At 43.9% G+C, this 19,221-nt stretch overlaps 1 protein-coding gene across 1 annotated transcript in view; it reads left to right on the forward strand.

Annotated features, from left to right (window-relative positions):
• Positions 1 to 19,221, forward strand: part of LOC147663065 (uncharacterized) — a 246,011-nt gene that overhangs the window by 113,072 nt on the left and 113,718 nt on the right. The window lies entirely within an intron of this gene.

The raw sequence follows: 19,221 nt of genomic DNA on the forward strand, positions 1-19,221 counted from the left end.
TAAATAGTCCACTTTTGGTTGTCTGATTGTGGGAGGCTGTGGCATGTGCCCGCTGGGTCTACCCAGTCCTATCGCCAGGACAATAACAGGCGAAGTCCGCTGCCTCCGGCAACACTTGTCAACTAACCGTTCACCTCTTTCCAGCCCCCATTCTAGATTCAGTTGCGAAATTTGTATCTGTAAAAAAAACATGCACATGGTAGGTGTAAACCAACACACCTCTTTTCACATGCCTTAGACACAAATGTATCTCTCTATCGCTGCCCTCCGTGCTCATACCATCTGCATATCCATTGTCCCGCCTCGTCCGCGCATAGAGCAACTCTGTGATAAGCGTTGCTTTCCCATGGTGCATTGGGGTTACCATTCCAGGTAATGTGACCCAGTCAGCTGAGTCTGGTGCCGGACTTGCAGTGCCCAGAGGCCGGCAGTCGCCAGTTGCTAACTCAAGGTGAGACTTGTGTACCCGTTCTTTACTACACTTTGTATGCCCCCTCTGCCGCTGCTTGTATGTTAGGTGCAGGAATTAATTATTTGGGGGGTCACTATACAACATAAAATGGCAGATTCGCATCTGTGAATAATGGGGGTGCTATTCATCTTGCGATTCTAAGGGATGTCATTGGCAGGACGAGCTTCACTCTCAGCCACGAGATGTGACGCAGAAGCTGTCGGTGAATAACATCCCGTTCTTCCCAGTTCTCCTCTTATAATTCTATATTTGACAGCCTTCCCTGGCTCCTACACTACTGCGCCCCAGTCTGCAAATTGTTTTTTCTTTTCCCTCTTCATAGCTTTTCATGGCTTCTGTCGTCAGTCCCTCCTCCCCCCCAACATTCCCTCCACCTCTTGTCTACTCTTCATCCTCGTTTTTTACCATCTCCTGTTCTACTTTCTCTTTCGTCTTTCTTTGGGGCACAAATAGGTTATGAGTTAACATCTGTTCCCAATCGCTGCACTCTCCATGCTCTTTCTCCACACTCCCAAACACCTTTGTGGATCTGAACGTAGTAAAATATTAAGGGCCTTATTTATGCAGGCCTTGCGCTGCCGGTGCGTCACTTTTAACATGGGAAAAAGTGCTGCACCGGTGGCGCAAGGCTTTAAAAAATGAGGCCCTCAGTATTTGCGTCACATTCGTGAAAAATCAGCCAATCACAGCACACTAAATAAAAATAGCTGCTAAGTATATAACCACGTTTTAAGGAACACATTTGCAACAGCAACACCCCCTTCTTTCTCCTTTCCCTGTCCCTCTGTTCTTCACCCTTCCTCTCTCTCTTTCCATGACTTATGCAACGGCACTGTGGTATATGGCCTTGTTTAAAGGAACATGTATGCCATAGTGACACCCCCTTCTTTCTCCTCTCCTTGTCCCTCTATTCTCTACACTTCCTCACTCTATTCTCCACCTTTCCTCTCTCTCTTTCCCTGCCTTCTGGAACGGCGCTGTGGGATAGAAGAAGAAATTAAGGAGCAGTCTGGAAGTACAAGACGGAAAGGGGGGCACAGAGACACTGAAATCTATTTTCTACCAAGGTATAGTCACAGATATACCTGTAAGGCTCTCTCAGATCTTGCAGACATGCCTGGTGCCTCCTTATTAAAAGCCCCAAGCAAAATTAAATGTTGCCGGTTTAGTGCTCCCTATTTCCTGGCAGCTGTGGAATTTGCGTCCTACATTTGCAGCGTGCTAGACCACTGTTGGTTGCCCGATAGTGCTGGCCTACTTTCAGTAGTCAGTATAACACCAGCCGTGCCATAGCCCACTCTGTTATTTACATTCCAATATGTACTCCGAAAGGAATGCCAGTATTACTTTGCAGCTGTGCATTCAAATCAGTCTGGCTGTTATTTTAGTTCATATTATGTGTTCAGCTTATAACACTTTCTCATTTGTTAAAGGTACAGACGTTGATGTTAAAAATACCAATGGCAATACTGCTTTGCAAACACTCCACTGCAAAAAAAAAGTAAAATACATTGTCATTTTAAATGCCAACCGCTCTAACTTTTACAAATGCGAGACCTATTGCATTGCAAATGCTTGTTACGTTTTACGATCATTGAAATAGCAAAAGAAAAAAACGACTTCAACCATGAAGACTTATTAACAAACTTTTCATTAGCTATTTTGTTTTCTATTTTGTAAAAAGAAAGAGTGAAAAACTATTATTGCAAAACCTTCCTTTTGCTTTAATTAAGAGCACTATGCATTTAATTGTTTTTTTAATTCATGGCATTTTCTATCAGGCCCATGTCATTTTATTTCCTATTTTTGTCACAATATGGCTTCGTGCTCAAATGTAGCAAACACAAGGAGCTAATGGACGGACCACTGAAACTTTTCAGGCACTCACCCCCAGTCACAGATTTGAGTTGTATCCATCATCGTTCTTTAGCTCACTCCGCCACTCCAGTTCAGACCCAGCCATATGCATATCAGTGTTGACCCTGTTCCTAAAGGGAACAGTCCAGCCCGTACTGGCAAGCCAGGTTTTCCCTGGACCAGAAACAAGCATCCTTGGACCGGTTTTGGTGCAACACACCTCATCAGCAAGGCTAGCTTGAATCCAGTGGCAAAGTGAGCAAGGGACCCACGTCTCAGCATACCCTGCCAACTTAGGGCGAACAAAGCAAACACAAGGAGATGATGAACGGAGCGCTGTAACATTTTAGACAATCACCCCCATTAACAGATCTGGATTGAATTCATCATCGTTCTTTAGCTCACTTTGCCACTCCAGTTCAGACCCAGCCATATGCAAATCAGTGTTGACACTGTGCCTCATGGGAACAGTCCAGCCTGAACTGCCCTAAGTTGGCAGGGTATGTGTCGGAAAAGCTGCATGCATCCAATTAGAATAAAAAGGAAAACATAGTGAAAGTTCCCAGAGACGTTTATTCCATCTTCATCAATACAAGCCAAGTTACATAATGATAAACTTTAACACCCACTCAACTGCCTCCCGGATCCCTGTCCTTGAACGAGAACATTCCACTGATCGTGATACTCCACGAGCACGGAAGAGGTGTGCTCGTGGAAACCACGCTGCAGATGAAACCTATATACAACTTATCTTCCTCCTTTATTATTATTTTTTTTTAACAAATACTAATTCAGAACATAATCTTTGAATTTTTCAGGACAGTGATGTTCCCGTTTTCTCCTGGAGGAATCGCTGTACCAATGGGAAACACCAGGGATTTGTTTAGAAGAAACATCAACGTGTACATCATCTAAAAATTTATTCTTGCTAGGGTTTTTTGACGAATGATCAGTCTCCTTGTAAAATGAGATTCTGTTCATGTTCCAAACACTTCCTCCCTCTATTCTCACTGCATTGTTGAACACTTCTATGACTTCCTTTGGATCTGACCAACATTGAGAATCTTTAGAGACATTCTCTTTCATTCTTAAACAAACCAGATCACTGATAACAATCTTTTGTTTACTTCTAGAGCCTCTCTTCTTATCCATGACTAGTTAAATTTTTCTTTATAAGTCTTGACCCTTTGCCTAACTATATCATAGTCAATAGCAGATAATTTGTCATCACTTAAGCCTTGTTTTAACCACCATGGCACAAGACTAGTGCTTGGTTTATGTCCCCTCAAGAGTTCAAATGGACTAGCCAAAGTGACAGAATTAGGAGAAGATCTATAAGCTAATAACATGGACTGTAAAGCATTGCGCCAATTGAGACCTCCCTTTATGGTAGTTGAACAGCCTCCTTCACAACTCGGTTAAAACGTTCCACCTGACCATTGGTCTCTGGATGGAACACAGCAATCTTCCTATGAGTTATGCCACAATTCTCAAAAAATGACTCAATTTCCTTGCTGACAAATTGGGGACTATTATCCGTAACAATTTCTTGCAGAATTCCTTCTCTGCAAAAAATACTGTCTAAAAACTCTATCAAACTTTGTGAGGTGACCTCTTTGACCATTTTAACTTCTGGCCACTTTGAGAAGTAGTCAATTAAGACGATACCAAAACATTCATCCTTAGGTATAACATGGAATGGACCAATGATATCTAGACCTAATTTCCTCCATGATCCAACAGGAAAATTGACAGGATGAGATTCAACACGCAAAGGAACTGCTGATTTATCACTATTGGAACATTTAGTACACTTGCGTACAAAAAGCTCGATAGAGGAATCTATTCCAGGCCACCAAAATGCTTCCCTAATTCGTCTCCGAGTGAAAGAAATTCCAAGGTGTCCTTCGTGACCAATCTCCATAATGGTGTCTCTCAAAGCAAAAGGAGGAATTATTTTATCCTCTCTCATGACTAACTCCTTTTCAATAGCTAACTCATCATGAATTTTAGCAAAACTCATCATATCACCTGACAATTTCCTTAGTTCTGGCCAACCTTGCACAATGTATTTCTTAACGGTATTTATTTCGACATCTTTTTCCATTTCTGATATCCAAATTTCCTCACACAAAACTGAGTTTCCACCATGTAATAAATTTACATCATGGGTGGTGAACGCTACTTCACAATCATCATCCTGAAAGTTCCATTCATTAATGATAGGTAGTCTAGACATACAGTCAGCATTTATATTCGCCTTTCCTTGAACATACTCAATACAAAACTGAAAAGATTGCAATCTTGACGATAACCTAACCAAACGTGCCAACATAGATCTACCTCCACCAGGAGACATTAAAAATACAAGTGGTTTGAGGCAAGATGGTCGCGAATAGTTTGTAGCTACCAGTTGCACCTATTCCTACTCCCTCTCATGCAGAATGAAGCCCAGACAGCTTGACCGGCATAGAGATGCTATATGCCCTCAATAAGAGAGAAACTACAGGCAGTATCCCAGGAAAGCACCGGCCCTGGTTTGCAGTACGGGATCTTTTGAACTTTTTGCTCACCCAAGCTGAAATTGGCGTAACAAGTCTCGTGGCAAGAGTGATCAAGGGGCCACTCACCATGTCGCTACGGTCTGCTAAGCTAGCGGAAGATGCTAAAGACCAGAAGGACGCAGCTCCGAAAGGGAAAGACGAAACGAAGGCGGCCTTGATCCCCGGTACCGGGCATAGAGCCAAGGCCAGCACCAGCAGTAACATCAGGGCGACCAGGAGAACTCAGCTGAAGAAGGGTGGAGAGCAGAAGGGCAAGAAAAGTGAGGCCCCTGCCCCCGTTTCAGCCTTTGGATACAGCACAGATCCCCCTTCACAGAAAACACTTTGGGGTAAAGTAAACATCAAAGACAACAGAGACAACCAGATGCGCCAACCCACCTTGACAGAAGCTTTTGCCGGAAAAACCTTCGGAGCCTCCAGGAGCATCGGAGCTGATATGCGCCGGCAGGAACAGATCTGAGCCAGGCAGCAGGGCCGAAACCGAAACCAATGCCGTCCTCGTGGTCACAGAAGTACGCGTTGCTATGCAATAGCAGGAGCTGCCGGATCGAGTGCCTGGATGAGAGTAGATGGCAAGCGCTGATTGATGTGGATACTACCGCAGATGGCCTCAGGAGGTACGGGTTGGTCCAAACAGCGCTGGTTGAGGGGTATTCCACCCCTATGGCAGCATACCACGGTTGCGGTGTGTCGGGGGAATCAGGGAAGCAAGCGCGAGAAGCAAATACGGATGACCCACACGGCGCTGCGTCCTCATGGGCTAGCGATCCAACACTTACCCTTCAGAAGAGCCTTAACTTCATTTCTAAGGAACTCAATTACGAGGGGGCCCGAGTGAGAGCAGGGGCAGGCTCACCAGAAGGCGATAAATTTTACTCTGCAAACGAGGACTCTGAGTCCCTCTTGTCTAGTGAAACTGACATTGAAAGTGATACTGAAACTGGCAGTATTCAATTCAATTCAAATTCATCTTTATTCAGTTTCCATAATTCGTAGAAAGCCATAAAAGTACACATAAAACATATTTACAATAAAACTTCTTAAAAAAATTACATGATTGGTGCAAACATAAATAATAGCAGCATTTAGTTAGAATTAAGATTGGGTCGGTAATTAACACAAAATTTAAAAAAACAAGCAATGGATTTAGCAAATAATTCATTATCCAACAATTGCAGTGCTAAAAAGGCGGGGCGGCAGGTTCGAAGCCCCATTATTCTTAGTATTGGAATTAGCCAACGTCTACATGGGATTTCGTAGAACTTGCAGCACAAAGGTATATGGATTGTAGATTGTCGGGAGATACAATCACACGGACAAGGTGGTAGAATCCTAGACTAATCGTTCTGCTGGGGAAACAAAATCAACCGATAGAAGACGTCTAATCTGAATCGAGTTAGCAAAAGTCTTTCAAACTGGTTCAAATTATACATTAAGTAGGGTTGGATCGAAAAGGTAGTTTGAATGGATAACAAGTGTTGCACTGAGCTTGTCCCCATTTCTTGAGTCAGTCAGAGCTCACCTAAATGGAGAAGACACAATTTTTTTAACTCTTTTCTCGACAATTCAGAAATAGTAAGTGGGTCGGTGAAATACCTAAGAAGGCCTAAATGATCAAAAAAGGACTTTACCTAAGCTAACCATTTTATCTTTTGCATATTATCGAGTGCCATATATTCCTCTATAAGACTGCGGGTTAGCACACACTGTTCAGTGGTCCAGATACGCCGCCATAACATCATTGGTTGGATTTTTAAGGTGTCTGAAATGTGATCCAGCCCTAATTCTAAGTGGCATCCGTATGTCGTGGTGCCTTGGGGGAGTGCGAGAAGGTATCGCTGGAAAGTAGTCTCTACTCTCTGTAGGTCGTCGGTGTTTAGATGCCCCCATAGGCCTGAACCATAACTGGCAACACTGATGCATTTTGCTTGGAAGATCTTTAACATTTCTTGAGGAGATCTCTTTCCTAACTTCTGCGCAAATGCCACCAATGCTGTCATAGTCCTTAGAAATACTAATTTCCTAGTCTGAATGGCCATAGGGATAAGATGTCGTAGACTCTAAGCTAGAATTATTAACAAATATATCTTTGATTTTTTTTTATCTTGGGCCAGCATGCATGGTGTATGTCTTTTTTATGTTGACTTTAAGATTCAGGGAGCTCATAAAGCTGCAATAACTATTTAGTGATCGCTGGAGCTGAACGGGGGTTCTTGCCAGGATGACAGCATCGTCCGCATACAGTAATGTTGGAATTAGCAGACGACGTATTGCTGGCAGATCTTGGCTGCCTTTCACCATCTCTAATTCCAGCCCGTTGGTGTATAGTGTAAATAGGAAGGGGGCCAGAACACACCCTTGTCTGACCCCCCCTCCCTATCCTAAAAAGCTCAGTGAGTTCTCCCCCTTCCCCATATCTCACTCTGGCCGAAGTCCCTGAATAGAGCTCCCTTAAAAAATTCACCAGCAAAGGATCCACCCCCATAGCTAAAATAGTTGTCAACAGTTTAGAATGACTGACACAGTCAAAGGCTGCTGTCAAGTCTACATAAACCATGTGAAGAAACCCTCCCTTCGCTAGGACGTACTTCCCCATTAAAAGAGAGAGGTTCAGAGCTTGGTCCACTGTACCAGGACCCTCTCGGAAGCCATATTGTAAGTCTGATATTATACTATTATCAGAGGCTCAAACATGAAGACGATCTAAAAGGATTCGGCCAGTGACTTTACCGATGCAATCCAGAAGCGATATGGCCCGATAGCAGGCCGGACTATTGCGGTCGCCTTTTTTAAAAATCGGCACCAAGATTGATGTGGACCAGGACTCAACTAATCCAATCTTACTAGCTGCTTCCAAAACTCTTGTTAAAATGGGGGACCATAAGTCTAATTTATATTTGAAGAGGTCCACTGGAACCCCGTCGCGGCCTGGTGCTTTTCCTGATTTTGATATTTTGAGGGCGTTTATCACTTCTTTGTGGACAAAATTTACCTGTATGGGATAACTTGTTGCTGTGGGGGATCGAATGTACCCAAAGTACTATCTGCTTCTTGTCTAAAAATGTTTGAAAAATGTTGGACCCAGGCATTAGCGTCTACCGCTACCTCGAGTTTTGGAAGATCGCTAACATCAAGGAGAAAAGGAGATTTAACTATTCTCCAGAAGGTAGCGCTATCTTTCATGGAGCAGCTCTCATGCAGTTGCTTCCATAAACTATCTTTGATCTGGGCGTTGCTTTTTTTTAATGCCAAGTTATAAGCTTTCCTTAGTTCTACAATTTCATTCCTATCTCTTATTTCCTTGGTTAGTGCTACCTTTAGTTTAGTATAGGATTTTGTACAATCAGTGTTAAACCATCCCTCCCTAGTGGTCCCTTTCGATTTCTTTTTGCAGAATAGTTCCTCACTAATCGTTTTGGTAATAATGGCATAACCAGACAATGTTTGCTCAGGGGAGTAGAATCAAGACAGGTATACAAGGAAGACAGAGCTTTCTTTATCACATTACTCGTTACTAGCTCTTGATCCACCTTACCCCATTTTAGGGAGAAACCATTAAGTCTATCCAGAAGCAAAGATTGTTGGTCCAGGAGGCTCCAATAAACTGTCTCTACCATGGGGGAGTGACTACTTATTGACATGCTATTTGGGAAATGATCACTGGCTGCATTGGCAATTGTCTCGAATTTACACAGTATTGGCGTAATACTCTGGGAGGCAAGTATAAAATTGATTGTGCTATTTAATCCTCTCCCATTAAAAGTAGTAGAAAAAGGGACCGGAGGACTAACACGTTCATTTGCAAACCCCAGATCTGTGACAGCCATTATTTCATTCATACGATCACCCATAGTAGTATGTACAAAGTGCGTTGAATTGTTCCCACTCTCATCCTGGATACCACAATTGTTAGTGCTACTTCCTTTGCACAATGACTAGTTAAAATCACCGCCCCAAATCAATGCTACAGATTTATTATTGTACTTCAAATAACACTGGCAGTAGCTCGTTCCCCCAGAAAACCACGCAGAAAAAGCCCAGATCTAGAAAGAAAGGTAACCCTTCTGGAAACCCCTCAGATCCCTCTAAAAAATTAGCTTGGACTACTCAGCTACCTCTTTGGTATACCAGGATCATGTTACCCCACAAGTATCGGAAGGGAAACACCCGTCTCCTCACCCCCAAACCTCCCCTCAGCCCGCCTCATTAGACTTACTCTTCAGCACCTTGAAGCAAATGCAAAATGAAGCAAGAGTGGAGAGTCGCAGGGCCAGACAAGGGACTAAGAAAATCCAGAACTCTCTACGAAAAATGAATAAACTTTATGAGGTGGTGACGGAGAGAGTAACACAAGTTGAAGATAGGACAGGGAAGCTGGAAGACGACCTCAGCACCTTTCAATCTTTTAAGCAGGAACAGCAGAAGATGGCCGAAGATATGCAGTGGAAACTTGAGGACTATGAAAACCGGCAGCGTAGGAACAACATAAGACTGCTAGGGGTGGCGGAGGGACTCGAAGGGCAGGACATGAGACTATTTGTTGTAAACTTACTGAAGGGGGCCTTTCCCGAATCATCTGCTTAGCAGTGGGAGATTTAGATACAAAGGGTGCATCGGTTTCCACTGGTAAATAGGAAAGGGCCGGGTAGCAGGCAGGATGATAGACCTCGAGCAATACTGGTTTACGTAGGTAATTACCTATTAAGACAGGAAATTCTGGAAAAAGCTAAACCGGAGGCCAAGCGTTCAGTGAACGACATCACTTTTTTCGCCAGGCCAGACTTCTGTCACGTTACCGTAGAAAGAAGGTGGAGGCTGAAACAGCTAATAGCTCCTATTCAGGCGCTGGACATACCTGCTCTATCCCGCTTAATTAAAGGTGGTCAATAGAGGGCAGGTGAAAATTTTCTTTTCTGAAATTAAAGCAAAGGAATACATGGAGGAATTACGTGGTCATAAGGGGGGGTGATAAGCTTGGTAAAAGACAAGGCTGAGTGGGCTTTTAGATAAGATGCATGCACCTGCTAAAATTGGAAGGGTATGTAACAGGCTGGGGTTAGGAGTTCTTGGGCTATGCATAAGACTTTGTTTGGTTTAAGGGAGAGGGAGGAGGATGCAACAGCTGCACTCTGAAGCGGACACACATAGGTCATGCATGACCTATTTGCCAGTAGGGGGGAGGGGGGAGGGTAGGGGTAGCTGGTTAGGGGGAGGTCAGGAGGGGGAGTGGGAGGGGGTGGGGGAAGGGGGCACTCTCAGCACATACAGCATGGCACTTTACTCTTTGGTTCATATGGAAAACTGATAGCAAAGCAGAAAAAACTTTATAATGTATTTTAATGACATGCCGAATTGCCTCAAGTAATGTTTGTGGGCTGAACGATGCTCATAAAAGACAGCGGGTAGCTGCACTGCTTAAAACGATGCAACTTGATTTTGTTTGTCTCCAGGAAATGCATATATAGGGAGGAAAGGGATTCCTGCTGGAGCAGCTAGGATTTTCATTGCTAGCCCAAACAAAGAAAGGCTCCCAGACTAGAGGGGTGGCTATCTTGGGTAAAGGGAGGCATATTTTGGTAACTAAAAAAAAGGAAGACCAATGGGGCAGATGGGTCATAGTGGAAATAGAGTTCAGGGGCGTTAAGTTCACACTGGTGTAGGTATATGGCTCTACTGAGGATGACCCTGATATAATTGAATACTTGGATGCGGAATTAGCCCAGTGGCAGGAACCTATTGTATGCTGTGGGGACTTCAACATTAATAGGCCCTCAGGTTCAGATTTGCAAGTAGGGGGAGGGTATTCCGGCCGAAAGAAGAGAACACATTGAGCATTAGTGGCTATGGCACAGCATAACTCATTATCAGATCTTTGGGCAAGACTGCACCCACAATTGGATACTACATTTTTTTCAGCACCACATAAAATCTTGGTCAGATTAGATTGGTCAGATTAGACTATTTTTTAATATCCAACTCCTTGCTGAGCAGGTCCCAAATAGAGAGATACCCCCGAATAGTATCGGATCATAATCCACTGGTTATAACTACGAAATTAAATGGGGTAGGTAGCAAGAAAAACACCTGGACTTTCGAGAGAGCTTTACTTAAGGACAATGGATATATCGAATATATGAATAGGTGGCTAAAAGGATTTTGGGAGATCAATAGAGGGAGTGCAGCCACAGGCACAGTCTGGGATGCATTCAAGGCAGGAACCCGAGGGGAGACATTGAGTTACTCGATTCACAAACCGAAATCCGAGAGGGATAGAGTTGAGGAAATAGTTAAAAAACTTGCTAAGGCAGAGGAGGAATTGTTTTTGTTAGTCCAACAGAATATGTCCCTGGAACAACAGTTATTTAAAATTATCTCGTTAAAAGCTGAAGCAGTTGAAAGTATTGCTAGTAAAAATGCAGCTAATTACTTAGCCAAGAAGGAACTGACCACTAGCGAACCTTCCTTTGGGAAAGGCAGCAGGCCCAGACCAGATCCCGGGTGAATTCTATAAAGTATTCCAAGAAGTGCTCATTGCTGAGATTTTAAATACTGTAATACAGGCCTAGTAAGGGAACTCAGCTCCAAAATCCTGGGGGGGGGGGGGGGGTGGGCGATGTTATAGTTATCTTAAAGAAAGGCAAGCCACCTATAGCTCCGGGATCATACAGGCCTATTACTTTGATGAATGTGAACGCAAAGCTCTATTAAAAAATCATAGCAAAGAGATTAGCTAGAGTGATCGAGGGAATGGTCGGCCCTACACAACACGGGTTTATACCAGGGAAGGGCACCACCCAACACCTCAGACAGGTAATTACTCTGTTTGACGCCACGGGAGTCCCGGGGGACGATATCACAGCTTTATTCTTAGACGCAGAAAAGGCGTTTGATAGGGTCTCTTGGGACTACCTGTGGGCAGTAATGAGATGGTATGGCCTAGGGGAAGGGTATATCTTGGCTGTTCAAGCACTGTATAAAGAACCTACAGCCCGGATCAGGATTAACAGGGGATATACTGCCTTGGTGCAGATTAACAGGGGGACCAGGCAGGGGTGTCCATCATCACCACTGCTGTTCGCGTTATACATGGACCCACTTCTGCGTAGACTAGAAGCGAACCTAAATATCCCCGCTGTAAACATAAACATAAGTAATAAGGAATTTAGGACGTTGGTCTACGCGGACAATGTGGCAATTGTCACATCGAATCCGGCCCTAGTCATTGGGGAGATAGAATTGGAAGCGCAGCGGTTCGGTCAGATTTCAGGTTATAGGCTCTACAAGGCCAAGACCCAGATAGTTAAAAGCTCCTATACCGTCTGTAATGATAGCCGCATAGTTAGCTCTGCACTTTATTTAGGGGTTGAGATTTCCGCAGATCTAGAGGGGGTAGTGGAACAGAATATGGCACCCTTAATGTCTAAAGTAAGTTCGGACTTGGAGAGAATGCATAATCTCCATTTATCTCTGGTAGGAAGCATAAATATAATTAAAATGATAATTCTTCCTAAGTTTCTTTATCTTTTTAGGGCAATACCGTTATTCTTTTAAGCTAAATGTTTTAATGGAATAGAGGCAGTTTTGAATACATTCATATGGGCTCATGGAAAGACAAGGAGGGCATATAGGTTGATTACCCTCCCCAGGGCTAGAGGAGGGCTGGGGAGCCCCAGACTTAAGGATGTACTACTGGGAAGCAGCTCTACATTATATGCAAGGCCTGATTGGAGGGGGCAGATTGGATCCTAAAATTACGTTTACCTCGACAGAAGTTTATGCAACTATACTGGGCGCAGAGACGGAGAATTGCTCCTTAATTGCGCCGATTCCTCCTATTTTAAGAAAACGAGGGTTAGGACAGTTTGGGCTGCCCATTGAATCTGGGCTGCTTTTTTGAAGAAATTTGGTCTGGGGAGGTTCAATAGATATACGCGGTTGTTTAAAAACAGATCTCTACCACCGTTGATTTTCACGGACTCAGTTATGGCATATTGGGCAGGTAAAGGGATTGTGAAGGTAGGGGATGTGCGGGGCACAGATGGTGTTCTCCAGTTTGCGAATCTCGAGACTAAATTTGGCATCAATAGGCAGAGTTTTTTCAAGGCCCTACAGGTTCGGAGTTTCCTGGGCAATAAACAGGGAGGATTTACTAATAATGGTATCTTGGATAACATAGAAAAGGCCGGGGATTGTACTATTCGTAGTTTTTACACAGTCTTGGCACCACAAAACCAGATGACTTGGAGAAATATGGAACCAAATGGGCTAGTAAGCTGGATATCGAGGTAGGCTGCTTTCAAGAATCTTTGGATCTAGGTATCTCAGTATTATGTTCAGCCTCATTACAAGTCCAGCACTATGAAACGCTATATTCACTTTATTTCACCCTGGCAAGAATAGCACAGTGGGGAGGTACCTCAGGGACTACTTGCGCGCGATGCAATGCACCAGAGGCAGACATTATACACATATTTCCACTTGCCCACAACTGCATACACTTATCAAAGATATTGAACTCTTCCTTGTCCATTCAATAGGGGTCAGTACCACTCTCATCTCTCCCCTGATATTACTCGGGGTAAACACAGAGTGGGATGGTAATTATGGGGAGTTCTTATTCATGGCCATGGCTGTTCTAAGACTCTCGATAGCTAGGACCTGGCTCGATAAAACTCCACCAGCAATGCAACAATGGCTGGCAAACCTCCTGGGTGTCTATAACCTAGAAAAAGGCATATACGCTAGGAAGGGCAGGAGGGCAAGGGGGCTGGGGAAAAATATCTGGGAACCAATTTAGGTTTGGAGCCTCTTTTCTGCTACTATGTTCTTTGTTCTTGTTTTTTATTGGTAATCATTGTTATGCTTTACTGTGCTGTGCTGTATGTGAAAAAACCTTTTCAATAAAAATATTATTATTATTTTTTTTTAAATACAAGTGGTTTATGGTCAGTTTTAATTACAAACTCACTACCCCTCAGGAAACTCCTAAAGTGTTCAGCACCCCATACAGAAGCAAGTAATTCCCTTTTGATAACTGAGTAATATTTGTCTGCTTCTCTTAAGGCTCTCGAAGCGTAAGCTACAATCCATTTGTTACAATTGTCTTTTTGTAGTAAGACGCCACCAAGACCTAGACTGCTGGCATCAACCATTACAATACATTTTTTCCTGGAATGAAAGGTTTTACACATGGTGCAGTTACAATAAATTTCTTTACATTTTTCGAATGCCTCAGACATTTCATTAGACTACAAGAATGTAGCATTTTTCTTAAGCAAACATCTAAAAGGATCAACTTTAACTGAATAATTTGGGATAAACTTTGCATAAAATTCAGTTAATCCCAGAAACGCAACTAACTGTTCTTTAGAAGAAAGTAAGGGTGCAATAACAATACTCTCTTTTTTTTTAAATTCTTTTTATTAAAAAGTTTTATATTTTCCAAATATTCCAGTAAGTGTTACAGCACACTTAATCAAAATATACCATGACACAAATATTTTTTAAACAATACAAAAAGTTTTACACATACACTTTCAGTTTCGTCGAGCCCAGCAAAAGAAAAAAAAAAGCCATTACACATCTTCCCTTTAACCAGGAGGCAGTTTAAACATGCAATATAACCCTAGTACCCCAGAACAACTTCTCTAGTAAAGACTACTAAACAGTAAATATAGATACATCCCCAGACGCAGCACCAGACATTGCTCAGGTATCAAGCCCTTTTTTCCATTGATCTATAGGTCACCATATCTTCCCCCCCCAGTGTTCTAGCTCTTCGTCCCTTCCTGTCATATATTGCCTTCTCCAAATTATAAGTAGAGAGGAACCTTGCGATCCAAATTTGAAAGGTTGGCCGAGCCCTATCGAGCCACGCCCTGGCTATGCAAATCCTAAAAACTGCAGCTGCCATAAACAGGAACTCTGTAGGAAGACCCTCTACCCCTTTCATCACCCCCAATATTATTAATTCAGCTGAGAATTTGACCTCAATTCCCAATGAATCCTCCGTGAATTTCTCAATTGCCACCTTTAAAGAATACAATTGTGGGCATAGCGCGAACATATGGACAATGTCTGCATTGCTTGCGTCACAGCGCGGGCAGGTTGTTCCCGAGACACCGCCCCATTGTGCAATTCTGGCAGGAGTGTGATAAAGCGAGTAGAGTGTCTTGTAGTGCTGCGCTTGTAATGTCGCTGAGCATAAAACGGTACGTCCCAGGCCTAGAGATGTCTGTAATCCCTCAGGCAGAGAACCTACTTTCTCTACCCACTTTCTGGCATATTTTTCCCTATTGCCGCTTTTAAATACATAGAGTTCTGCATATAGCTGCCGAATTGTGCAATGAGTACCTCGCTCTATATAATCCATTATTCGGCATTGGCCAAATCCTAGTGGACCTCCCTGTTTATTTTCAAAATAGCTTCTTACCTGTAAGTATTTAAAGAAGCTACTACCTGATAGTTTAAATTTTGTTTGTAGTTCCTGAAACTGTAGAATACCCCCCTGATCCAGAAGATTCCCTACCTTCTTTATCCCCTTGTTATCCAATCCCTCATAACTGTATCCCTAAAAATATCCCCTGGGAGTGAATGGTTCATGTACAGTCGAGTGTATCAATTATATCTGCCTAATCCCAGTTTTTTTGATACTGCCTTCCAAATATTATATGCCACTCTTAGTGTCTTAAACTTTGTGTGCTTAAAATAGCTGAAGTCTATTGTGTTCAAAAAGCCGTTCTCAGCCTCCCCACCCACCAGTGCACTATATACATTTGTGAAACCAGGTCTTCCCTCCCCTTGCTCGAATCCTCTGCCCCCTATCAACCCCTGAAAATACTGCAGGGCCGCTGCCCAATAGTAAAGCCTAAAGTCTGGGGCCCCCCAAACCCCCTTTTCCCTAGGGAGTGTGATATGCCGATACGCTCTCCTAGATTTCCCCTGCGCCCAGATAAGCCTATTGAGTATTAATTCTAGTTTATTAAACCATGAGTGGTCAAAAAATAACGGAATGGCTCTATATAAAAATTTCAGGAATGTAATCATTTTAATAACATTTATTCGGCCCATCAAAATTAAGTGTAGATTGTGTATCCTTTCAGGATTTTTCTTTACCTTTACTAGTAAAGGCTCCATATTTAGCTCCACCAGTCTGTCTAAATCAGCGGTCACTTTTATCCCTAGATATACTGCTTCGGACACCACTCTAGTATCCTGATGTATTGAAAACCTATTTTGAACAATCTGCGTCTTCCCCTTATTAATCAGATACCCTGACACTGCCCCAAAGTTAATTGCCTCCTGCTCAATTTCTACTATGGCTCTCCCTGGATTCGGTGTAATAATAGCCACATCGTCCGCGTAAGCGAATACTTTGTGTTCCCTTCCGTGCAGCTTGACCGGGAGGATGTTGTTATTACCATCAAACCTTCGTAAAATAGGGTCCAAATACAAAGCGAACAAGAGAGGCGAGGCTGGGCAGCCCTGCCTTGTCCCGCGCTTTATCTGTACTACCTCTGTATAGCCTTTATTAATTCTTACCCTCGCCGTCAGCTCTATATATAAAGCCTGGATTGCTTTAATAAAATCCCAACCAATACCAAACCATTCCATGACCTTCCAAAGATAGTTCCATGAGACCCTTTTGAAGGCCTTCTCCGCGTCAAGGAATACGGCTGCGACAGGGTCTCCTGCAACCCCTGCAGCATTCAAAATGGTGATTATTTGCCTTGTGTGTTGGGTGGTCACTTTCCCTGGTATAAACCCGTGCTGTGAGGTGCTAACCAGACTCTCAATGACCCTGCTTAACCTTTGTGCCAGTGATTTGGAAAATATTTTGGCGTCCGCGTTCATAAGCGTGATTGGCCTGTAGGACCCTGGTTCTAATGGAGGTTTATCTTTCTTCAGTATCACTATAATATCTGCGCCTGCCCAGGAGTGTGGAACTGAGATCCCTAACTGTGCCTGCCTAAGAAACTCGTGCATATCTTTCCCCAGTGTACCCCAGAAGGTTTTTATAAAACACTGCCGGAATTTGATCCGGTTCTGTAGCTTTTTCAGATGGGAGATTATTCACAGCCTCTTGTATTTCCTGTAGGGCCAGTGGGAGATCTAGATCCTCTTTCCCCTCTTCATTTAGCACTGCATGTGGTATTTCTGCCAAGTATTCCATAGTTTCTCAGTCTGTGTTATGGAGGCTCTGATCATAGAGGGTTGCATAGAATTTCCTGAAGACCTCCCGTACGTCTTCTACCTTATTTAAAACACCACCTACCCCATCGTTAATTTTCTTTATTTCGCCTGCTGCCAAATTTTGTCTTGTCCAAATTGCTAGCAAGTGACCTACCCTCTCGCTATACTCATAACATTTTCCTTTTTTAGAAAGATAGTTACCCGCCACCTTCCTCGTCATGCTTTCGCTAGCCTCTGCTTTATTTCATTCCAGTTTTAATAATATCTCATCTATTGAATCTTGGTTGGTTATGGCAACAATTAGACGATCTTCTAGCCCTGCCAGGTCTATAAGCCTTGTGTCCATCCTGATTTTCTCCTTCTTACCCCTCTGCAGCGTGTAGCTCAGTCTTTCCCCTCTAATTCCGGCCTTCAACGCATCCCAGAGCATACCTGAGGAGGCTGTTCCCCTGTTAGTCTCCCAAAAAAGTGCTATCCATTCCTGCATCTGATTAATAAATCCTTCTTCCCTTAGAAGCCCTCTATCAAAAGTCCATGTGTAAACCTTTTTCCCTCCAATATCAAGTGGCAGTGTTAACACAAGCGGATAATGATCCGATAGTATCCTTGGTAGCCTTTCCAACTGACTACCATCTATCAAAGGGCTTGAAATGAAAGAATTGTCTAGCCTGGCCACCATCCTATGTGGCGCTGAGTAATAGGTACTACCTGTCCCTGGTGGGTTATTATGGGCCCACACATCCACCAGTGCATTATGTCGTGCTAGATTACATATAGCCTTGCATGTCCTCTTCTTCCGACCCCCATAAACACACCCTACCGTTATACCCAAACCAGCCAGACCGTTGATATTAAAATCCCCGCAGCAAATTACGGGTTCTGGCCACAGTGATAGTTCCGTGTCTAGAAATTCAAAAACATCTGGTTCATCATCCATGGAGCCATGAATAGAAATGATTATACCGCTTCCAGCCGCTGTTTCCCCTTCGACCATTGCCCATCTCCCCCACTGGTCCTCTTTTTTCCTTTTAACTTTCAACCCTCCCTTCTTCTATTCTATTCTGGGTTTGGTAAAGCGCAACAGCTACCCCAGCAATGGGGCGTCCCGGCGCTGATAGACAGACACACACCCTACCGGAAGGGGGAGAGGGGGGGGGATCTGGGAGCTACTCTAGAGGGCTGGAAATAGGAGGGTCTTGATTGCCTTACGGAAGACCGAGAGGCACTCTATGGAACGTATGTGAAGAGGAAGAGCGTTCCACAGCTTGGGTCCCAGGACCTTGAAGGAGCGACCTCCAGTGCGACAGCATTTTATTCGGGGTACTTTCAGAAGAAGTTGGTTGGAGGAGCGCAGCTCACGGCTAGGAACATAGGGGCAGGTCAGGTTTTGTAGCAGAGGGGGGTTTCCCTGTTTGACAATTTTAAAGATTGTAATGAGAGCTTTAAATTTTACTCTGTTTTCCACGGGCAGCCAGTGGAGTTTGAAGATGGTGGCTCTGGCTGAGCATCTGCGGGGAAGACCGACCAGCGTTCTAGCCGCCGCGTTTTGGACTCGTTGAAACCTAGCAGTTTCTGCTTTGTTAGCACCTAGGAGGAGGACGTTCGCGTAGTCCAGGCGTGATAAGATGGTTGCCTGGACAATCAGCTGGCGAACCTTCGAATCAAAAAAGCCGAGTATAGGCCTGAGATTCCTCAGAAGACCTATACAGGTGGCTGCCACCTTTTTGGTGTGTGTCTGGAAGCTGAGATTGGCATCCATCCAGACTCCCAGATTTTTGACGCTGGATTTAGGGAGTGGGGTGGTACCAAGGGATGACGGCCACCAGTGCTCGTTCCATTGGCTGATGTTTCTGCCAAGAAGGAGCACCTCGGTTTTCCCGGAGTTCAGTTGGAGATAATTGTCCGTCATCCATTGTGCCACTGCTGCCAGGCCATTTCTGAACCTGGACGCTGCGCTGGAAGGGCTTTCAGTGAGGGTTACGACCAGCTGGGTGTCGTCGGCGTACGATACCAGCGTGAGCCCCCACTCTTTGGCCACTTCCGCGAGAGGCTGAACATATAGGTTGAAAAGGGAGGGGCTCAACGCTGAGCCCTGGGGAACTCCCTGTGCTATCGGATAAGGTTTTGAGAGGAAAG

The sequence above is a fragment of the Lissotriton vulgaris genome, unplaced genomic scaffold (genome assembly GCF_964263255.1).
Source record: "Lissotriton vulgaris unplaced genomic scaffold, aLisVul1.2 SCAFFOLD_1062, whole genome shotgun sequence".
NCBI lineage: Eukaryota > Metazoa > Chordata > Amphibia > Caudata > Salamandridae > Lissotriton > Lissotriton vulgaris.